This window comes from Narcine bancroftii, chromosome 7 (assembly GCF_036971445.1).
Source record: "Narcine bancroftii isolate sNarBan1 chromosome 7, sNarBan1.hap1, whole genome shotgun sequence".
Classification (NCBI taxonomy): Eukaryota; Metazoa; Chordata; class Chondrichthyes; order Torpediniformes; family Narcinidae; genus Narcine; species Narcine bancroftii.
The window spans coordinates 33,330,564-33,355,438 of NC_091475.1; the positions used below are offsets into that span (position 1 = coordinate 33,330,564).

The following is a 24,875-nucleotide window of genomic DNA, read 5'->3' on the forward strand; positions in this document are numbered from 1 at the left end:
TCTTCCAAAACTGAACTCAAAATGTCTGAATTCAGTAATCTATTTCTACAAATCATGTGACCATTACATCATCAAGTTGAGTCCCAATTCTTGGAAACCACATGGCCATCTGTTTTATTTCTACAAATATTCTGTTCCTTTGTCAAAACCATTCTGTTAGAAACAGAAGTACCTTCACAGAAATTGCTCGAGACAAAAATTGAGAACAAAGAACATTTATTATACAACAATGCAAAGTTGGGTGCTTCCCCTTACCCTGGGTATACACACATACAATGGGACTCACCCAACTTTTATACAGTTGATTTCAGTATAGGAATACCCTCCCCCTTACATTCTTCTGCCTCCTAGATGAGTTTGGCATTAGGCAATCCTGTCTGCCTACTTGCTGTTTCTGTGAACTTGGAGGACCAGGGGGTATCCTGTCGGTGTCCCATAATGTCATTGTTCTTATTCACAAACCTGCCTTTGTTCTAATTCACACCTTCCTGACTCTCAGGGCTACAACCTTATATGCAGAACTTGCTAATTCTGTCTAAGGCTAGCAGACCCTTATCTTATCCAAACTAACTTTACTTCCTACATTCTATTGTCTATTATCTATCCTTATCCTATTCATACTGGCTTTATTTATTACACATATATCTATACTAGTTTCCTCATCTTCATATTTTTATATCAGTTTTACTCATCTCTCACAATTCCATATCCATAACAACTTCCGATCTCATCTCTGGTCTCATCTTAAGTGGCTTTGATTAAAAGCCAATAGTTTCCTTCTGCAGTACTTGAAGAATTAAGCTCTCTCTGTCTAAGACTCCAAGAATGAACTCCTTTCTCTGAAAACAGTGGTTCTCTATAAATGTGCTGTGACCTGTGTGTGACCCTGTACCAATCCACAGCTAACTTACTAAGAGTACAGACACAATATTTTAACTCTATAATTCACTTTACTAAGACATTTTTATAAAAGAAATATAGTTTAACATCAAATTAAAGGTTAACACAAATCCATTACACTGTTATTTGAAGGGCTGGTGGGGACACTGTCCTTGCTGAGTGATTTTTTAAAAATGCAATATTTCCTTCTAATGTGTGATCTGTAGCATTGTAACTAAGATCTGTTACATTCCAATTACAAGCTGAAACTTCAATTTCCTGAGTGTGCTGAGAGTAGATACCAAAGCTCAGGTGCAAAAAAAAAAGGACCATTACAAAGGCTGTACTTGGAAAATGCATATCAAAGGATGTGGCCGAATACCCAATGTTGAGATTTAGGTATCCCTGGCAAAGCTCTTGCCAGAGAGTTGCAGTAAGGGTGTTGGCTGATATCAGTGATGGGATTGTTGCTGTCTGTGTTGATGAGCATTTTGTAGACTCTCACATAGAAAAGAGGAACAGCTGGGGGGGGTGGTGGTTTGGGAGGGCTCAAAAGATAGATTAGTCAGGGGCCACCACCAGTGGGGGAAGAACAAAGGGGAAGCTGGTCCAGGTCGGAGTGGGCAGCGTGTGGGGAGCTCCACCCCCACGGGGCCTACCCCCACAATGCTGTCTCCAGAGAGCTCACTTATCTGTAAGTCACCAGCAAGATGACATCACCAAACTTCCCCTCAGCCCTGAAAATACTAGCAGGAGGTCTCTGCTCCATGTACTCAGATCCCTCCAGGAGGGTAGTAGCTTCTTGGACATTTTTTCCAGGTTGCCAATCCCATGAGGGCAAGGCCACCCCTCTAAGGTCAGGGCATGTGGCGATGACTAAATAGCCCAACAAGGCACCATTTTCCTTCGTGCTTCCTGGAAGGTGGTGCTCACAAGCACCCCTGTAGAGACCCATGATCAGTGCCCACTCCTTAACACCCCGTGACCCAATGCCAATGGAGCACCACTACAGCTGGCCATGTTGGCCCCATTCTAGGAGGGCAGGAAACCTGGCCCAGACTACAGTCACTACCTGTTGCCACAGTGTGGTGCCATCATTGACCCCTTCTGATGGTGCCCACAAGGCATTGACAATCATCTGCTGGTCAGACAGACCGCCCAGGGCACTTGCTTCCCAATGAGAGAGAAGGGAATTGGGAGCCCCCTCATCTCCCAAGTGAAGCAACAGCATGACTAATTGTTCGCATGGCCACTGGTGGTATAGATCCCCTCACTCTCATAGTGACCACCTACGTGCCTACTCGAGGTCTCCCCTTTTTCGGGCACCTCCAAATTTTAGAGGGTCAGTGGGATGCCCTGGTGGCATGTCTGGGTCCACTTGGTCACTGATCGGGCTTGTAAAGGCTCGGGCATGCAGGGAGGAGGAAGTGTGTCGTGGGACTCCGTTTCCTCAGGTTTTTTTAACCATCCATCCATATATACCCATTCCCCAAACATGTATTGATCTCCTCTACCCACTGGCCAATAGCTTGGACTTTTCCTGAATCAAGCTGTGAGCCAGACCAGTGAGCTGTTTGCTGCTGCAGTGTTTCAATTAGCTTGGAAGCTTCCTCCATGATTTTAATTTCTAAGTTGGTCACTTGCCCTTGGGAAATCTGTACTGTACTGCCTCTTGCAGTTCACAACAGTCATGTTGCAGGGATTCTAGCTTTCTGTGTGCCCTGATTACTTAACTCGTACATGGTTCCCCACTGGTTGCAGTGCCAATTGTCGAGTTGAGAAGAGTATCAGATTTGGTGGGTTCACAGAGAGATGAGTCTGGACACCAGTGCTACAATCACACTTAACTTTAATTAACACATGGGAGGCAAACAGGGGAGAATGTTAAACGTACTTAATCACTATTTCACTGAAGCAATGACATAGATATTCACCTTGGACTTCAGTTGGACTCTGACAACAGTAAACCTATACTTGACCCACTCACACACTATAAACAGGGACTCTTACACACATACACCTGATTCCCTGACCAACAGGGTGCAGCTCTCTGCAAGTATTAATCCATTTCAATGCTACGCCTCAGCTTCACTGTAGTGCATATTTTACCTGCAACACTTTCAGCGATGTCCATAGCAGCAAACTGGCATTGAACGATGTCCTGGGTTTGGATCATGAGGCAGAGAGAAAGAAGGTGCTGTGCATTGGTGATATATACAAAGCTAATCTGTGCTTTTAGCCAATAATGACCCTAAGTGATTTAAATTAGACAATAGGAAGGTGTGCACGAATGGGTGGTCAGTGTCAAACCTTGATTGACAGGGATCTGACTTCTGAACAAGTTTCAGACAGGGAGGACATGTGACCACCCACAATACACACATTCCAGACAGGCAGGAAGACCACATTTCCTCCAAGCATAAGGCTCGTTCCAATGATCTTCACATATATCCTCTTGTATTTTCACTCTCACTTGGTGTGTTGGGTTCGTGTATCGGTAATCATCTACACTCTGGTCTCTACGCTTTTAATGCATTTCCGAGAAATCAAACCTAATTTTTATAATTCTTTATTATTTTTGTATCAGTGTCAGGCCATAGCAGCAGGCCGATTAATAGCTGATGAAGGACACATACAGTGTGACTTTTGATGTGTTCGAAGGAAGTCACAATGACCTAACAGAAAAGGAAGTAATGAAGCAGACTGAGCAGTCCTGAACAGTGCACATGGATTTTTCACCTTCTAGCAATCTGGCTTATTCCTCTTTGGGTGGGGAATTAGAAATACAATCATTGCATGGAGACTGTTTTTAAGTTGTTCATTTTTGCGACACAGCCAGTGCTTATTGCCAATTCCTCGTTGACCTTTAAAAGGTATTGGCGAGCTGCCTTCCTGAATTGTGAGTAGTTTCAGGTGAAATTATTTCCATGGTGTTGTGAGAGGGCAGTTCCAGGATTTAGGTTGCTCAAGATAGCACCATCGACCCAATGCAGTCGGGCAGTAAGTTCTTTTATATTGTAATGAAATCGATCCCACCCAGGAGTAACAGCACCCAGCAATGTGATCTAATTTTATGACCAGTTAGCAAAGGAGGTTCAAGTAAAGATGATTAATTCATGGCAGAATGACAGGAGAGACTAGGGCCACAGGTTGTTGATGTTGCCCTTAGGTGAGGAGGAGGAAAGACAGCTCAATAGCACAGAAGTAGAGTAGGAGATGGTGGAATTTAGCCTCCAAATGTGCATACACACAAACATTTTCTGCTTACTGAAACAATAGTGAACTGGGTTTTAGAGCGGAGGTGGTGTAGTTTGTACTGTGTACCATTTGCCCTGTAGATTAATCCTATTCCAGCAGGAAAGTTATTGGAGCTGAGGTGTAGCATTGTGATGAGAATAATTATGAAGAGAATAATTATGAAAAGAATTGCTCGCCACCGGTTATTACGTGCTCCCAGTTCATTTTCGTGGGACTGTCACTTTAAGAGCTAACTAAATCGACCTGCAAGCCCTGCAAACTTTGGAGACTGACTGTGGGCAGCGTGTACTCAATCCACTACTTCTAAAGAGAGAATAAATGTTCCTGGAACACAAGTGCAGAGTAATGTGGCCAACATATTAAAGAAATAGTACACTGTTTGATCAGGGGCTGTTTTAAGGAAGCAGCATAGGAGCAGCAGCTCTTTGAGGAATAATATGCTGAAGTGACTTCATGTGACCAAAGGAAAGGGCACTTTTGAAGGTGACTTGTTGAATCCCATTATAGCCAAAGGAAATGTCATTTTGAAGGGAATTGTTGAACCCCACAGTAACTAGAGAAAAAGGGCTCTGGAAGCTTTGTGGAAGTCACTCGCTTCATGTCCCCCATGCCAAGAAAAGGGGAATTTTGACTACCACTTGCCTGAAAGGACGTTTTTCTAGAAGCAACTCAACAAGGATTTTGTGAGTTTACAACATGCTGTCGCCCTGTCTATCCTACCTACTTCGTGGCCACTTCTTTACATCAATTTAAAAGTCTTCATTTCAACACTGGATTTCTCAGTCTAAACTTTGAACTGGTGTTCCAAAATTGGGCCTAAGCTGTGATAGTTCGGGCATTTCCACACGCACGCACACACACACGTAAATTTGTGCAGAGTTGGGGGATAAATTGAGATAAGTTAGATAAGGTTTTATATTATTAATAATAAAGATATTATTTTAAATATAACACTCTCTTGGCAAATTCCAGTTGCTGCTGTCTGAGTTCATAACATTGGGTCTGCGCTGGTTTTGGGACTATTATGGACCTGTTGATGAAGATCACTGCTTTCACGTCTTTGAAAGCAGACATAAAATGGCAGAAAATTTCAGCATTTGATATAATTTAAGAAGAAACTTCACAGTTGTTCTTGATTAATCAAATCAAATACTTTCATAAAGCTCAAGAAAAAAGGCCATGGTGGTTGTTGCCATCTCCTGGATGGTTTTGTCATGCAGGGTGATGATAATATCCCTGCATATTATCATATGCAGCTCCTTGACCCCTGTGAAGAGGTATTTGAGAAAGACCCTGGTGAATTTGGAGAATTGTGAGCACTTTTGGGCCCCTTTGCCAGTGGACAGGGACAAAGAGGAGGTTTACAAGTGTGATCTAGGGCATGAGCGGGTTAACAAATGAGGAGTGTCCGTTGGTTCTGGGCCTGTACTCACTGGAGTTTGGAAGAACGGATGGAGTCCAATTGAAACGTGCCTGATATTGAAAGGGTTGGTTAGACTGGAACAGGGGTTCCCAACCTGGGGTACATGTACCCCCAGTGGTACATTTACACTTTTCAGGGGGTACATTGGGTCTGAGAAAATAACCACTACTGTACAATACATGGTGTTGTAATCTGCAGTCAGATTGCATAATGTTTTTTTTTCATTTCCTCATTTTAGTGAGCAAAACTTTTATTTAAATTATATTAAGAGTAGGGTGAATACCATTTGTTTTTCACTATTATGAAACTTCCCGTAGCCGCAATCTGTACCGGGCCTGAAAAGATCAGGTACGGGACGTGTATACCGACTCGAGACAGTGGCAGGTGGCACTGGTCTGAGTCACTCACTCTCAGTCCGATTGAGACTCACAACTAGTGAAGGTGCGATAATGTTACTCATCGCCAGCACTGTTGCCGTAGCTTTGTTACCAGTGTTGCATAAAAAATTTACTACACACACAAGAAAAATAAATGAAAAAGACAAGAATATCCAAAATTGATATTAAAAAATATTTTTTAAATGTCATATCAATACCAGGCTTGGGTCCAAGTTGGTACATGTACTCATACTTAAGTGCACAATATCATGTACTTGTATGTTACTTGGACTCCAAGTACTCGACCATTTTACGAGTACTTTCGAGTACAGTACAACTTGAAAATGTAAAAGTGAATTGTGGTGTTTTATGACCAGTATGGGTGGAGGTGATGTAAGGGTAAGGAATTAACAAAGATGTGTCTTGGGTTGGTAACATCGATGTCATGTGAGATTTAGTGCTACTCCTATTATTAATATACTAAGAGGTGTAACTGCAAGGGTTGAGACACATCTGTCATGATACTGCCTGGATTGGCAGGCTGTGTCACTGACACTGTGTACAGGGCCACCCAAGCACAGAGCAGCCTATCATTACCCCAAACTATCTGCACATAAATTCATATATTCAGTAATAAATAAATGTATTGAATTATAGTCAGTTCGGGTAATGCTGGAGGTAATAGCTGTAATTTGTAATATATGAGAATACGGTATCTGACAGTTTCCTTATCCATATTGCATCATAATTTTAATTTGGGGTGTCTCAGTAAAATGAAGTACCAGTATACTACGATACTATACATTACGTAGGATCTGTGGTATCATAATGTAATCGTACTTTATAACTCAAGTAAAAAAAGATATTTAAACCCAAGCCTGATTAAAATTTAAAAAATAACAATAATAAATGTTTTATTAATTTTAAAAATTCTTGTCATTTCTTTAATAGTTTTTGTTACCGGTATGTATATAGTTTTTGTTACCGGTATGTATATTGTTTTTGTTACCGGTATGTATATAGTTTTTGTTACCGGTATGTATATAGTTTTTGTTACCGGTATGTATATAGTTTTTGTTACCGGTATGTATATTGTTTTTGTTACCGGTATGTATATAGTTTTTGTTACCGGTATGTATATTGTTTTTGTTACCGGTATGTATATTGTTTTTGTTACCGGTATGAATATTGTTTTTGTTACCGCTATGTATATAGTTTTTGTTACCGCTATGTACATTGTTTTTGTTACCGCTATGTATATAGTTTTTGTTACCGGTATGTATATAGTTTTTGTTACCGGTATGTATATAGTTTTGGTTACCGCTATGTATATAGTTTTGGTTACCGCTATGTATATAGTTTTGGTTACCGCTATGTATATAGTTTTGGTTACCGCTATGTATATAGTTTTGGTTACCGCTATGTATATAGTTTTGGTTACCGCTATGTATATAGTTTTGGTTACCGCTATGTATATAGTTTTGGTTACCGCTATGTATATAGTTTTGGTTACCGCTATGTATATAGTTTTGGTTACCGCTATGTATATAGTTTTGGTTAGCGCTATGTATATAGTTTTGGTTAGCGCTATGTATATAGTTTTGGTTAGCGCTATGTATATAGTTTTGGTTACCGCTATGTATATAGTTTTGGTTACCGCTATGTATATAGTTTTGGTTACCGCTATGTATATAGTTTTGGTTACCGCTATGTATATAGTTTTTGTTACCGCTATGTATATAGTTTTTGTTACCGCTATGTATATAGTTTTTGTTACCGCTATGTATATAGTTTTTGTTACCGCTATGTATATAGTTTTTGTTACCGCTATGTATATAGTTTTTGTTACCGCTATGTATATTTAACTTCTTATGCAACACTTGCAACAAAAAGTTTATTTTTTCTTTCTATCGTTCAGTAAAAGGTAAACAATGATGAGCTAAAGAAGGAAATATTCAGAGACCTACTTACAGTTCGGGTTTACATTCATAGTAAACAATGGTATGGATATTCCACTGTGTGCACTTTGTCAAAAAACACTGGGCAATGATTCAATGAAACCAAGCCTTCTCACTCAACATTTGGAGAAGAGCTCATCCGGAATTCAAAGACAAAGTTCTCGACTTTTTCAAGCATAAAGAAGCAATGTTCAAGAAACAAAGAGGAAGGTTTTTCCAACAAACCAGTGCAGCAGTGAAGGCATCTTATGAAGTTTCACTTATGATTGAGAGGAGTCACGTGATGGAGTAGTGGCCGGTCGGGGAACTCCAGCCCTCTCCAGAAAAGTTTAAAAAAAAATAGAGAAAAAGCAAAGGCACAAACATAAAAACCAAAACAAAGTGAAAGTAAAAGTGTGGAGAAAATGGCAGCAAAGAAAAGCCAAAAACAACGGGAAGAAAAGAAGGAGGAAAGACGTCGGAAGAAGAAGGTGAAGGCCTTACCTGTACGAGGAGGCCCGCCGTGGAGAGAGAAGCCCGCTCCCTGAGGTCAGTCGAAGTCCCGAACTCGGGACTACAAAAATGGCTCACGGAGCCAAACAAAAGTGCGCAACCACACATGCGCAAGACAGAAATAACACCGACGGGAGGGGGGACCAGCTGAGGAGTCGATCTCCACAGTTGAAACAGACAACTACAACACAACAGCAAGAGGAAAACATTGAAAATAACGAGAGCAAGAAAGAAGAGAGTAAAAATAAGAAATCAAAGAAACAACAGATGACCAACCCAGAGGAAGAAGACCAACACCAAGACACTTCTAATAAAAATAAGAAGACCAAAAATACCCAACAAAATAAAACAAACAACCCAACAAGAAAACCAGAAGAGACAGAGGTAAAGGACACAGATCCTGGAGTGGACTCAGAAGAAGAGGAGGAAGAACACAGAGAAATGGAAGATGAAGGGAAGGGCAAGTACATGGATATATATATTTTTTAAAGAATATATGGAAACAGTAAAAGAATGGCAGTCACAAGAATTCAGTGAAATAAAAAGAAGAATAAAAAGTACAGAAGAAAAAGTGAATAGATTAGAGATGATCATGGCAGATATAGGAAAAAGAGTAGACAAGGTGGAAGAACGAGAAACAGCCATAGAAATGGAAGTAGATGACTTAAAAAAGAAATTAGAAGAATCTGATAAAGTTAAAGAGACACAAGAATTGTTAGCTCAGAAGATAGATATAATGGAAAATTATAATAGAAGAAACAATATAAAGATAGAGGGCCTTAAGGAAGATGAAGAAGGCAAAAATATGAAAGAATTTATAAAAGAATGGATCCCAGGGTCCTAGGAAGACCAGAATTACAGGAAGAAATGGAAATAGAAAGGGCACACAGCCCCTAAACCACAACCACAACAAAAACCAAGATCCAGTCTAGTAAAATTCCTAAGATATACAACAAGAGAAAATATATTGGAGAAGGCAATGAAGAAAATAAGAGAAGACAAAAAACCACTGGAATACAAGGGTCAATTTTTTTTTCTATCCAGATACAAGTTTTGAACTCCTGAAGAAGAGGAAGGAGTTTAATGCAGCAAAAACGACCCTATGGAAAAAAGGTTATAAATTTATTTTAAAATACCCAGCCGTACTTAAAATAGTTATTCCTGGGCAGCAAAACAGACTATTCTCGGATCCGGAAGAAGCACGAAAATTTGCAGAACAACTACAAAACAGACAGAGATAAAGAGATGTAACAAGAACAAAAATGACAACAAACTATATGTATGTGTGTATGTAGGTATATGTGTGTATCTATCTAAGAAGGGAAAGAAAGGGAAGAAAGGAAGTAAGGAGGAAATTAAGAGAATGACCTTTGTTATATATGAAGATTAAAATCTTTTCTGGGGGGGCTGGGTGGGGAAGAATAACAGTCACTGCGAAATCAGTTGATGCTCGCGAGCGGATTCGCAAATCCAAATGGAGAGGGGAGATGTGGTTGCCCGACAAGAGACAAAGGGCAACTCAGAAAGGGGAGGGACTATTGGCATTAAAGGAATTTTAGATAGGAGAATAGTGGAAATATTTTATGTTTTAGAAATGTTGTCTTATAATGTGTTCAAAAAAAGAAAGCAGAAATGGATAAGAAGGGAAGGTGGTGATGAGGAAACGGAAAGGAAAGATAAACAAAGTATGAAATGGCTATGTTGAACTATATGATTTTAAATATTAATGGAATACATAACCAAATCAAAAGGAAGAAACTGTTAAATTTATTGAAAAAAGAAAAAATTGATATAGCATTCGTACAAGAAACACATCTAACTGAAGTGGAACACAAGAAATTAAAGAGAGATTGGATAGGACATGTAACAGCTGCATCATATAATTCAAAAGCCAGAGGAGTAGCTATATTAATCAATAAAAATGTACCAATCAAAATAGAAGAGGAAATAATAGATCCAGCAGGAAGATATGTAATGATGAAATGTCAGATATATTCAGAATTTTGGAATTTACTCAATGTATACTCACCTAATGAAGAAGATCAAAAATTTATGCAAGATATCTTTTTGAAGATAGCAGACACGCAAGGGAACATACTAATAGGAGGGGATTTTAACCTTAATTTGGATTCAAATATGGATAAAACTGGAAAAAAACTAACAGAAAGAACAAAGTAACCAAATTTATAATTAAATCGATGCAATAAATTCAACTTTTGGATATATGGAGGAAACAACACCCAAAGGAAAAGGAATATTCATATTATTCGGGCAGACATAAAACATATTCAAGGATAGACCTATTCCTGTTATCAGCCCACATTCAAGGGAAAGTTAGGAAAATGGAATATAAAGCTAGACAATTATCGGACCACTCACCCCTATTATTGGCAATAGAGCTAGAGGACATCCCACCAAGAATGTATAGATGGAGATTAAACTCCTTGCTGCTTAAAAGACAGGATTTTAGAGAATTCATTGAACAACAAATTAAAATGTAATTTGAAATAAATACGGAATCAGTGAAAGATAAGTTTATACTATGGGACGCAATGAAAGCGTTCATCAGAGGGCAAATAATAAGTTATGTAACTAAGATGAAGAAGGACTACAATCGGGAAACAGAACAGTTGGAAAGGGAAATAACAAATATAGAAAAAGAATTAGCAAAAAAGGAAGATACAACTAAAAGAAGAGAATTGGCAGATAAAAAAATAAAATATGAAACACTACAAACATATAAGGTGGAGAAGAACATAATGAAGACAAAACAGAAATATTGTGAACTAGGAGAAAAAACGCACAAAATTCTAGCGTGCCAGCTTAAGACAGAACAAACTAAAAGAATGGTATTGGCATTAAGGAAAAAGGACAAGCAAATTACATATAATCGAACGGAAATCAATGAAACTTCAGGGAATTCTATGAGCAACTATATCAAACTGAAAACGAAGGGAAAGAAGACAAAATAGATGAATTTCGAACTATAATTGAACTACCGAAATTACAAACAGAGGAGCAAAATAAATTAATAAAACCATTTGAAATAGAAGAATTACAGGAGATAATAAAAAAAAACTACCGAACAATAAAACACCAGGAGAGGATGGATTCCCAATAGAATTCTATAAAACATTTAAAGACTTATTAATTCCTTCCCTTCTGGAAGCAATCAACCAGATTGATAAAACACAAAGCATACCAGATTCATGCAAAACAGCAATAATTACAGTAATACCAAAGACAGGGAAAGATCCATTTGCACCAGCGTCATATAGACCAATATCTTTACTTAACACAGATTATAAGATAATAGCTAAACTATTAGTAAACAGATTAGCCGACTATGTACCAAAAATAGTAAATCTAGACCAAACTGGATTTATTAAAAAAAGATGAACAACAGACAATATCTGTAAATTTATTAACTTAATTCATGCAGTAGAAGGAAATAAAACTCCAACAGTAGCGGTTGCTTTAGACGCAGAGAAGGCCTTTGACAGAGTAGAATGGAATTATTTATTCAAAGTACTACAAAAATTCAGATTACAGAGAAATATATTAATTGGATTAAAGCATTATATAAGGGGCTATTGGCGAAAGTGACAGTAAATGGATATATATCAAAACAATTTAACTTAAGCAGATCAACAAGGCAGGGATGTCCACTATCTCCCTCACTGTTCGCGTTAGCTATAGAACTACTAGCAGAACTGATAAGAACAGAAAATAATAGGGATAAAAATAAAAGAGAAGGAATATAAAATCAGTTTATTTGCAGATGATATACTTAACAGAACCAGAAATATCAATAAAAGAATTACATAGGAAATTGAAGGAATATGGAGAAGTGTCGGGGTACAAGATCAACGCAAATAAAAGTGAAGCAATGCCAATGAATAATGCGGATTTCTCAAAGTTTAAGAAAGAATCGCCATTTAGATGGCAAACACAAGCAATACAATATCTAGGTATACAAATAAATAAAAACCTCGGCCATCTATATAAACTCAATTACCATCCATTAATGAAAAAATTACAAGTCGACTTAGAGCATTGGAAAGACTTACCACTAACACTGATAGGAAGGATAAACTGTATTAAAATGAACATTATCCCAAGGATACAATACCTATTTCAGTCATTACCAATACGCCTAACAGAGAAATTCTTCAAGGAGTTAAAGAAAATAATAAGGAAATTCTTATGGAAACGGGGGAAACCGAGGATAGCACTAGATAAATTAACAGAATGGTACAAACAAGGAGTCTTACAACTACCAAACTTTAAATATTATTATAGAGCCGCACAATTAAGATACCTATCAGATTTTTATCAAACAAGGGAAAAACCAGATTGGACCAGATTAGAACTAGATAAAATAGGGGAGACGATACCTGAACATATACTATATAAATGGGATGAAAAATTGGTACAACTTAGGAATTCAGCGGTATTGCATCATCTGGTCAACATTTGGAAGAAGATTCATGTAGAAAGGAATTAAACAAATTACCAACTACCAAAACTAATATTGATGCAAAATCAGCTAATCTCTTTTACAATAGATAACCTTTCCTTTAGAGAATGGGAGAGAAAAGGGTTGAAAAGAATAGAAAATTGTTTTTCGGGAAATAAATTATTATCCTTTGAACAAATGAAGGATAAATATAATATAACTCACGATACAATGCTTGCATACTACCAACTGAAAACCTACTTGAAGGACAAATTGGGAAACAGTCTGAGGTTACCAGAAGGAAGCAATTTTGAATATGTGATTACAGACACAATGATAATCAAAACATTTGTTACAAACATGTACATCAAACTGCAAGAAAAGGAGAACGAGGAAACAAATGGTAAAACTAAACAAAAATGGGAACAAGATCTAAACATAAAGATAAAGAATGAAACATGGGAGAAGCTATGCTCCGGAACTATGAGAAATATAATAAACACGAGGTTACGTATGATACAATATAACTGGATTCACAGGCTATACATCACACCTCAAAAGTTAAATAAATGGGACCCAACAATATCAGACAGATGTTTTCGCTGTAAAAAAGAAACGGGAACAACAATTCATACAATTTGGACATGTGAGAAAGTGAAAAAATTTTGGGAAGATCTAAACCAGATATTAAATAAAATCACAAAAAGCAATATACTAAAAAACCCAGAGATCTTCCTCCTAAGTAATATAAGAAACAAAGAATTTGGACTCGATTTGGATGGAGCACAAAAAAGATTTGTTATGATAGCCCTAGCTGTAGCAAAAAAATGTATTATGTCAACCTGGAAATTAGAAGATAACTTGAGAATACAACAATGGTATATAGAAATGAATAAATGTATTCCATTAGAAAAAATAACATATAATTTAACAAATAATATTACAATATTCGAACAAATATGGGAGCCATACATGAAATACAATAGAGAAATCCTACCGTGGACTTCCACCACCTAAAATGACAGAAGGAGAAGATAATGAAAAGAACTGACTCAGTAAAATTTCTTGTTTATTTTTATTAAGTGACAACATTGTTTAATGGGTTTAATGTATCTTACAGTTTGAACTTTAAATAAATGGGAAAGGGAGTGAGGGAGGGAGGGAAGGGAGGGGGGGAAAGGGGGAGAAAACGACACTGTATATATTTAAGAAGAAAAATGTCTGTATATATCTTGGTCAATATGGTTTATAGTGTGAAAAATAAAAAAAGTTTCACTTATGATTGCCAAACAAAAGAAAGCTTATACCATTGGGGAAGATCTTGTTCTTCCAGCTGCAAAAGAAATGGTACATTGTGTCCTTGGAGATAAATCTGTAAAAAAGCTTAACTCTATCTCCCTGTCTAACAATACAGTCCAACGATGAATAGAAGAAATGTCAATAGATATTTTTCAGCAAGTGATTAGCAAGATTTCTGTCTGAAACTGGGTTTGCAATTCAACTTGGTAAGTCCACAGATATGACAATTTGTGCTCAGTTATTTGCTCGGTATGCAGGAAATGAAGGCATTAAGGAAGAATTCTTGATAAATGCAGCACTAGAAGCAATAACTAAAGGAGATGATATCTTTCAAATGATAGATTCATTTTTTCAAGCAACATGGCTTGAAGTAGGAAAATCTGAGAGGCTGCACAACTGATGGGGCACCAGCTATGTTAGGACGAAGGTCTGGTTTTAGAGGTCGTGTCATGGAAGTAGCTCCTCGTGTGACATTTAGGCATTGCATGATGCATCTGTTTGTTTTGTCATCCAAGGTCATGGTGGTCAAGATGGTTAACCATGTAAAAGGGAGTGCTCTTAACAGCCAGTTATTTTTACTGTGTGAAGATTTTGGTGCTGATCACAGTGTACTTATGTTCCATACTGATGTACGTTGGCTTTCCCGAGGAAATGTTACAAAACGTGTCTATGAGCTTCATAGAGAATTGCTAGAATTTTTTCAACATTCCCACAAGTGTCAAGATTTTGTCACTTCCTTGAAGGATCATTCCTTCGTTCTTAACCTTCCTTACCTTATTGATATCTTTGATGTTCTAAATATGCTAAACCAGTGTCTCCAAGGAACAGATGTAACAGTTTGCGAATTTATAGCTAAGCTCAAAGCATTTCTTGCAAAACTTCAGCTGTGGAGGGGAAATATTCAGTCTGATACCTTGTCTTTGTTTAGTACTGTAACAGAATTTCTAGATCAAAATCCACAATATAAGACCGACAAATTCACAGAATTAGTCACTGTGAATCTTATGAAGCTGGAAGAAGAAATTGGTGGCTATTTCCCAAGCCTTGGTGAAGATGAAGCTATGTATCTTAGGAATTCTTTTACCGCAAATGTTCAGGTGTTGCAGGCTGGGACAGGTATGTAAGAGGAGCTGGTAGAACTCCAGCATGATGTATATTCTGAAAAGAATTTGTATGATTTTTGGTTTTCGATGCGAAACTCATACAGACGGATTGCTGAACCTGCTATTTGAGCACTGTGTTATTTCCATCAACATGGCTTAGTGAGCCAGCATTTTCAGTGGAGTTGGGAATTAAATCAAAATACAGATCAAAACTCAAAACACCTGAACATGATCTTCGTTGTGCAGTTGCTAAAGTTTCCCCTCTTATTAATGAGCTTGCTTCCAAAAAACAAGCTCAACCATCTCATTAGTACTGTTTAGTTTTGGTTACATTGTTTTGAATTGTTTTGTGTACTTTTTCTTAGTAATGATCATTATGGATAATTATAAAAAAGATATGTATGTGATGGGTCAAGATATTTTATAAATTACCCGAGTTTAATTTATTGATGTCTACACATACAGATTTCATAATAAAATAATATCAAAACATTACAATTTAATTTTTTTTAATCCTTAATTTTTAGGGGTACACGGGAACCTATAAAAATGCCCAAGGGGCATACCCCTGGAATGGAAGGTGGAGAAAATGTTTCCATTAGTGGGATAGTCTACGACCAAAGAGCTCAAAATAAATGGACATTCTTTTTAGAAAAGAGATGAGGAGAAATTTCTTCAGCCAGAGGGTAGTGAATCTGTGGAATAGGTTTTCACAAACAGCCATGGAGATCATTTTTTTTGGCAAGTCATTGGGAATATTTAAAGAAGAGGTTGATAGGTTCTTGACTACTGCGTGTCAAAAGTTAAGGGGTAAAGGCTGGAGAATGGAGTTGAGAGAGGAAAAAATACAACGGCCATGATTCGAATGGTGGAGCAGACTACTCAATGGGCCGAATGGACTAATTCCGCATCTATGTCTGTGGTAATCACCTTCTTTGGTGTCAACAGCAGAGATATCTCTCTGCAATTAGTGCAATCGGATATCTCATTTCCGAAAATGGTCACAATAACATCATTATCCTGATGGGCTGAATGGCTTCCTTCATAATTTTAAGAATAAGGTAAAGTATGCAGCCAGATGACTAGCCTGTTGTGTTAATCTTTGTCCAGGGTGTTGAGACCATTGTGATGGGCAAGAGAATGCAGATGACCTTGTACACATATATATGGTTGTATCACTATCTTCAGCTGTTGTCTCTAATTCTGAATAACTAAGGGTGTATCTGACCATCAGTGAGAGACTCCAATGGCTGGAGGCATTCCTTCCATAAAGGAGAATGGTTATGTCTGCAACATCATCCCAGCCCAAAGTTGCCCCTGTGGATTATCAGGGCAATGTCCTTGGTCCAGGTTTCTTAACTGCTTAATGAACTTCCTTTCGTCATAAATTCAGAAATGCTGTTGAAGATTGTTCAATGTTTAATTCCATGCAGCAAGAATTGGGCAACATTAATGGACAGGTTGACAAGCAGAAGATGGCTGCCACCATGCAATCCCATGGGAAGCCAGGGGTCAGTCCAGCAGGCATGCATCCAGGGCATACCAATGAATGTCGTAGGAGCACCCCATTGTTGTGCTGTGGATTGTTGGTCATCTCATGCCAGGATGCCACTCTTGCTCGCATTCCCACCAATTTCTTGGACTGATGCTGACTGATCTCGGTTCACCACATTGCTGAGGTGTGCTCCTTTTGTGGACTCTCTGGGAGAGTCAGGTCTATTTGTGTGCCAATTGTATAGAAAGGGAAAAAGAAATTAGTTCCCGAAGCACCCACCTGAACAAGGATTATTGGAAGTGAGGTAGCTAACTGGTCAGGGGAGTGCAAGATCGCCGGCATTACCAAAACTTTTGGATTAGAGAGTCCATACAGGCAGCTGCTGTAGCTGTCGTCCAGCGGGGTCAGTGTAGGTGGAAGACAGTCAGCTGCATGTGCAGCAGGAGTGATACAGGTGCTGCCATCTGGTGTGATGGGGCTCGTGTGTATTCGTAGGCTCCCACAGTACTGATCAGCAGAGGCTGGAAGAGGAGCAGCTGGAAAGGTAGTCTTCTCCTGTTGGTTGAGGGGGGATTGGGGGTGGGGGGAGTTGGGTGGATGGGAAGGGAGTTTGGAAGAACTCAATCATGCCTAGTGAGTTGCTTGACGTAGAAATATGACAGATTGGATTCGCCTGGTATCGTGACCCATTACGAATCGCCCAGACTATGCAGAATAATCTCCCCCTTTTTCAGCGGCACCTTTTGGCTGCTGCACCCACACTCTACTGGAGCCCTCAGTGTCTTGAATGTCGACCTCATCATTCTTGGGAACATCGGAGGTTGCCAAGTGGTGTGAGAGTGGGGAACCCCCCTGCCCAGTAGGGTGCGAATTTAACTGGACCACTCCGCCTGTTGAAGCACATTTAACCACCCCTGCAGTGTATGTTCGGGTGTCAATTATTTTTTAAACAGACCATTCATGCATTTGATTAAACCCGATGCCTGTGGGTGGTTGGAGAGCAGCCAAGAGATATCAACTTCTACCCGCCCAATTCTGTGCTTTGGCCCCAGTGAAGTGTGAATCCTGGTCAGATTGTATCTCCAATGGGACTCCATAAATGGAGGAGAGGTACTGTAATCCTCTGATGGTGTTGTCCTGGTCAGCCTTCTCACAAGGCACTGCCACAGGACACCCAAGTCGGTGTCCACTCTTGTTAAAACAGGTCTTTTTATTTTAGCATGGGAGAGGCCCAGTGTGGTCTGTCTGCCAGACCTGGCCTGCTTCCATGCTGTGGCGAATGTGACCTGGTGGACCTGTTGGCCAGCCCCGTGATTTGACCTGCTGCCAGGTGGAGCAATTCCCCACGTGGTTCTGCCTTCATTATGAGTAAGTGCCACCTCCAAACCCTTTGCCCACCATCATGTGCCATCACCGCTCTTGGCGATGTGTCTTTGGTGCCAGTGCACTGAGGTCAGTGTGATCAGTGTGCATGGTGGCTGAGCAGATTGGTGTTATGCAGTCCAGGGCGGCATTATGTACAGCCTTTACCTTTTCACTATTCATGTGCATGTCCACATGGTGGATTGTGAGCACTTGCTGCCCAGCCTTCTCCCAGATATATTTCCAGTGCTGCTGACCCCAGAGTGGGACAACTTTGAATTTGCCACCCCATGTCATAGCACCACGCATACGTTTAGCCACTGCCCAGGAGTTAGTATATTTAAGCTTAGGGCTTGTGGAGGGTTAGTGCTACTGCCACCAGCTGACTGGATCCCTCGACCTTTCTTAGAGTTCATCTCAGTTCCGAGCAATAGAAAAAGAGCTACTTCACGTTCTGGACTTCATAGTACAGTAAGATGGCAGGACCGGTCCAGGTATTTATTAGGTGATTAAATTCAATCTTCTTCAGCATGATGCTGAACCAAGCCATGAAAGACCCCAACAATGAAGACGCTGTTTACATCCGGTACCGCACGGATGGCAGTCTCTTCAATCTGAGGCGCCTGCAATCTCACACCAAGACACAAGAGAAACTTGTCCGTGAACTACTCTTTGCAGATGATGCCGCTTTAGTTGCCCATTCAGAGCCAGCTCTTCAGCGCTTGACGTCCTGCTTTGCGGAAACTGCCAAAGTGTTTGGCCTGGAAGTCAGCCTGAAGAAAACTGAGGTCCTCCATCAGCCAGCTCCCCACCATGACTACCAGCCCCCCCACATCTCCATCGGGCACACAAATCTCAAAACGGTCAACCAGTTTACCTATCTTGGCTGCACCATATCATCAGATGCAAGGATCGACAATGAGATAGAAAACAGACTCGCCAAGGCAAATAGCGCCTTTGGAAGACTACACAAAAGAGTCTGGAAAAACAACCAACTGAAAAACCTCACAAAGATAAGCGTATACAGAGCCGTTGTCATACCCACACTCCTGTTCGGCTCCGAATCATGGGTCCTCTACCGGCACCACCTACGGCTCCTAGAACGCTTCCACCAGCATTGTCTCCGCTCCATCCTCAACATCCATTGGAGCGCTTTCATCCCTAACGTCGAAGTACTCGAGATGGCAGAGGTCGACAGCATCAAGTCCACGCTGCTGAAGATCCAGCTGCGCTGGGTGGGTCACGTCTCCAGAATGGAGGACCATCGCCTTCCCAAGATCGTGTTATATGGCGAGCTCTCCACTGGCCACCGTGACAGAGGTGCACCAAAGAAAAGGTACAAGGACTGCCTAAAGAAATCTCTTGGTGCCTGCCACATTGACCACCGCCAGTGGGCTGATATCGCCTCAAACCGTGCATCTTGGCGCCTCACAGTTTGGCGGGCAGCAACCTCCTTTGAAGAAGACCGCAGAGCCCACCTCACTGACAAAAGGCAAAGGAGGAAAAACCCAACACCCAACCCCAACCAACCATTTTTCCCCTGCAGCCGCTGCAACCGTGTCTGCCTCTCCCGCATCGGACTTGTCAGCCACAAACGAGCCTGCAGTTGACGTGGACTTTTACTCCCTCCATAAATCTTCGTCCGCGAAGCCAAGCCAAAGAAGAAAGAAGAAAGAAATGGGCCATTGGTCAGATATGCACTAATGAATGTGTGGAGTCCACCTTGATTGGCAAGTATTGCGGTTTCTGACTAGGTACTCGCTGTTGGGGTCACATGATAGACAAGACTCTCCACACCACAAGTTGCCACAAGACTCATACCACCAGTTTCACGAACAGTTCCTCCCCCTCCACCATCAGACTCCTAAAGAAAACCTCAGAGCCTCATTTAAGGACTCTGACTTTGCACATTTATTACTGAAGAACTTTTTCTCCTGTATTGCAGTCACTTTGTTTACACTCTTTTGCATGAGTATCTTTCTTTGAGTGAAGTTTATTTTGCACTACCGATAAGTCGAAATTCAGACTTGCCCACAGGGAAAAGAACCTCAAAGGTTGTATGTGATATCATGGATGGACAGTACTCTAAGAACAAATCTGAACTTCAAACTTTGACTCCAAAGATTCGAGATGGTAGCTCACCACTACATTCTCAAGGGAAATTAGAGATGGGCAATAAATGCTGGCTTTGACAATGTCACCCAGATCCTGAAAACTAGTTTAAAAGGATGTGCTAGTAAAACTTTAATGACCTTGGGATAGATGGGAAAGTCCCACACATAATTTCAGGGAGGTGACAGAGCATATCAGTAATGAAGAGGTGTTTGGAAATTTTTGATAAGAAATTAAGTAGTAGTGCTCGCTTCAGCAGCAAATATACGAAGAAATGAGTGAAGACCATCTCCAGGGAGCATACGTAGGTGGCAACAGCCCTCACCCGCAGCCCTATGAGCTATGAAAGTAGACAAAATCACAATTAAGGGAGTTGGAGCAAAATATTTAAGCAAACCAGGGAGAATCCTGAAATATCCTTGCTAATTCCTGGCAATGCTATTGGGGTAGGGCAGCAATTGGTTAGAGCAGAGAAAAGCCAACGTCAAGTGCTAGGAATGAAGGGATACTCCTTCCCCTGGGAAGGAGATACACTGAGGCAAAGGTCATCATTAATTAAGGAAGAGAGATTATACAAATGAGTGCAAACACAACTCACATGAACAAGAAAGTGGTAGCAGAGCACAAAATCTAGAGATTGGCCTCAAGTTTGGGGTTTCACATGATAAAGCGATTATCATAATTGTAAGGTGAAACATGAACATCTGCAGATGCGGTGATTGTAATAAAAACACATAGAAATGCTGGAGCATCCATAGGAGGTAAGGCCTTCCTCAAGGTATAAGCAAAGAACAAGGAATCAGAATAAAAATTGAAGAATGGCAGGGGGAGGTAGCAAGCTCCACCATTAGTTCTTTTGTCCAGGCTGTGATCATGCCTCATCCAAATCATGTACATTCTCACCCCAGCTGTATCTCATTTAAATCCGTGAAAAAATTGAAAAGGAAACAAAAAGTAGGAATTTCCAGAAGTTGTGTATTTCCCAGAAGAAATTAAAAGTGAAAGGACATCAGAAGGAGTGTAGGAAGAACAAAAAGGGAAGGAGTCAGCTGATAATGAAGAAAGAAGCAGACAGAAACCAGTAGAAGTGACCTTTGCAGTTATTCACCAAACAGAAATCAGCCCAATAACCTGGATGAATGAAGTAAGAGTTTATTCACATGAACACAATGACAATGTTCTGATCCAATAAAAGTAACGAGAAACACACAAATTAAGATACCATGAAGAGAAAAAAAAGTAAAAAGAAATAATAAATAGAAGCAATTTTTTATTTTTCACACTATAAACCATATTGACCAAGATACATACAGACATTTTTTTCTTGAATATATAGTGTCATTTTCTCCCTATTTTTCCCCCTCCCTTCCCTCCCTCCCTCACCCCCTTTCCTATTTATTTGAAGTTCAATCTATAAGATACATTCAACCCGTTAAACAATGTTGTCACTTAATAAAAATAAACAAGAAATTTTACTGAGTCAGTTCTTTTCGTTGTCTTCTCCTTCTGTCATTTTAGGTGATGGAAGTCAACAGTAGGATTTCTCTATTGTATTTCATGTATGGCTCCCATATTTGTTTGAATATTGTAATATTATTTGTTAAATTATATGCTATTTTTTCTAATGGAATACACTTATTCATTTCTATATACCATTGTTGTATTCTCAAGTTATCTTTTAATTTCCAGGTTGACATAATACATTTTTTTGCTACAGCTAGGGCTACCATAATAAATCTTTTTTGTGCTCCATCCAAATCGAGTCCAAATTCTTTATTTCTTATATTACTTAGGAGGAAGATCTCTGGGTTTTTTGGTATATTGCTTTTTGTGATTTTATTTAATATCTGGTTTAGATCTTCCCAAAATTTTTTCACTTTCTCACATGTCCAAATTGCATGAATTGTTCCTGTTTCCTTTTTACAGCGAAAACATCTGTCTGATACTGTTGGGTCCCATTTATTTAACTTTTGAGGTGTGATGTATAGCCTGTGTATCTAGTTATATTGTATCATGCGGAACCTCGTGTTTATTGTATTTCTCATAGTTCCGGACCATAGCTTTTCCCATGTTTCATTCTTTATCTTTATGTTTAGATCTTGTTCCCATTTTTGTTTAGGTTTACCGTTTGTTTCCTCGTTCTCCTTTTCTTGCAGTTTAATGTACATGTGTGTTACAAATTTTTTGATTATCATTGTGTCTGTAATCACATATTCAAAATTGCTTCTTTCTGGTAACCTCAGACTGTTTCCCAATTTGTCCTTCAAGTAAGTTTTCAGTTGGTGGTATGCAAACATTGTATCGTGAGTTATATTATATTTATCCTTCATTTGTTCAAAGGACAATAATTTATTTCCCAAAAAACAATTTTCTATTCTTTTCATCCCTTTCTCTCCCATTCTCTAAAGGAAAGGTTATCTATTGTGAAAGGGATTAGTTGATTTTGCGTCAATATTAGTTTTGGTAGTTGGTAATTTGTTTAATTCCTTTCTACATGAATCTTCTTCCAAATGTTGAGCAGATGATGTAATACCGCTGAATTCCTAAGTTGTACCAATTTTTCATCCCATTTATATAGTATATGTTCAGGTATCTTCTCCCCTATTTTATCTAGTTCTAATCTGGTCCAATCTGGTTTTTCCCTTGTTTGATAAAAATCTGATAGGTATCTTAATTGTGCGGCTCTATAATAATATTTAAAGTTTGGTAGTTGTAAGACTCCTTGTTTGTACCATTCTGTTAATTTATCTAGTGCTATCCTCGGTTTCCCCCGTTTCCATAAGAATTTCCTTATTATTTTCTTTAACTCCTTGAAGAATTTCTCTGTTAGGTGAATTGGTAATGACTGAAATAGGTATTGTATCCTTGGGAAAATGTTCATTTTAATACAGTTTATCCTTCCTATCAGTGTTAGTGGTAAGTCTTTCCAATGCTCTAAGTCGTCTTGTAATTTTTTCATTAATGGATGATAATTTAGTTTATATAGATGGCCGAGATTTGTATTTAGTTGTATACCTAGGTATTGCATTGCTTGTGTTTGCCATCTAAATGGTGATTCTTTCTTGAACTTTGTGAAATCTGCATTATTCATTGGCATTGCTTCACTTTTATTTGCGTTGATCTTGTACCCCGATACTTCTCCATATTCCTTCAATTTCCTATGTAATTCTTTTATTGATATTTCTGGTTCTGTTAAGTATATTATAACATCATCTGCAAATAAACTGATTTTATATTCCTTCTCTTTTATTTTTATCCCTCTTATTTTCTGTTCTTATCAGTTCTGCTAGTGGTTCTATAGCTAACGCGAACAGTGAGTGAGATAGTGGACATCCCTGCCTTGTTGATCTGCTTAAGTTGAATTGTTTTGATATATATCCATTTACTGTCACTTTCGCCAATGGCCCCTTATATAATGCTTTAATCCAATTAATATATTTCTCTGGTATGCTGAATTTTTGTAGTACTTTGAATAAATAATTCCATTCTACTCTGTCAAAGGCCTTCTCTGCGTCTAAAGCAACCACTACTGTTGGAGTTTTATTTCCTTCTACTGCATGAATTAAGTTAATAAATTTACAGATATTGTCCGTTGTTCGTCTTTTTTAAATAAATCCAGTTTGGTCTAGATTTACTATTTTTGGTACATAGTCAGCCAATCTGTTTGCTAATAGTTTAGCTATTATCTTATAATCTGTGTTAAGTAAAGATATTGGTCTCTATGACGCTGGTGCTAGTGGATCTTTTCCTGTCTTTGGTATTACTGTAATTATTGCTATTTTGCATGAATCTGGTATGTTTTGTGTTTTATCAATCTGGTTGATTACTTCCAGGAGGGGAGGAATTAATAAGTCTTTAAATGTTTTATAGAATTCTATTGGGAATCCATCTTCTCCTGGTGTTTTATTGTTTGGTAGATTTTTTAATATCTCCTGTAATTCTTCTATTTCAAATGGTTTTATTAATTTATTTTGCTCCTCTGTTTGTAATTTCGGTAGTTCAATTTTAGTTAGAAATTCATCTATTTTGTCTTCTTCCCCTTCGTTTTCAGTTTGATATAGTTGCTCGTAGAATTCCCTGAAGTTTTCATTGATCTCCATTGGATTATAGGTAATTTTCTTGTCCTTTTTCCTTAATGCCAATACCATTCTTTTAGTTTGTTCTGTCTTAAGCTGCCACGCTAGAATTTTGTGCGTTTTTTCTCCTAGTTCATAATATTTCTGTTTTGTCTTCATTATATTCTTCTCCACCTTATATGTTTGTAGTGTTTCATATTTTATTTTTTTATCTGCCAATTCTCTTCTTTTAGTTGTATCTTCCTTTATTGCTAATTATTTTTCTATATTTGTTATTTCCCTTTCCAACTGTTCTGTTTCCCGATTGTAGTCCTTCTTCATCTTAGTTACATAATTATTATTTGCCCTCTGATGAACGCTTTCATTGCGTCCCATAGTATAAACTTATCTTTCACAGATTCCGTATTTATTTCAAAGTACATTTTAATTTTTCTTTCAATTAATTCTCTAAAATCCTGTCTTTTAAGTAGCATGGAGTTTAATCTCCATCTATACATTCTTGGTGGGATGTCCTCTAGCTCTATTGCCAATAACAGGGGTGAGTGGTCCGATAATAGTCTAGCTTTATATTCCATTTTCCTA

General features: G+C 38.8%; 2 protein-coding genes across 6 annotated transcripts in view; one reads left to right on the plus strand and one right to left on the minus strand.

Annotated features, from left to right (window-relative positions):
* Positions 1 to 24,875, plus strand: part of LOC138738710 (uncharacterized) — a 152,953-nt gene that overhangs the window by 48,348 nt on the left and 79,730 nt on the right. Inside the window, exon 1 of one of the 4 annotated variants that reach the window (XR_011341694.1) lies at positions 14,238 to 14,351. The exons of 2 other annotated variants lie outside the window; for them this stretch is intronic. The gene's annotated coding sequence lies outside the window, so the exon portion shown is untranslated. Of the gene's footprint in view, positions 1 to 14,237; positions 14,352 to 15,148; positions 15,262 to 24,875 lie in introns of those variants that run through there. One more of the 4 variants, XR_011341698.1, reaches the window with a different exon arrangement.
* The window catches only part of LOC138738709 (uncharacterized), a 48,674-nt gene that overhangs the window by 1,515 nt on the left and 22,284 nt on the right, over positions 1 to 24,875 (minus strand). The window lies entirely within an intron of this gene.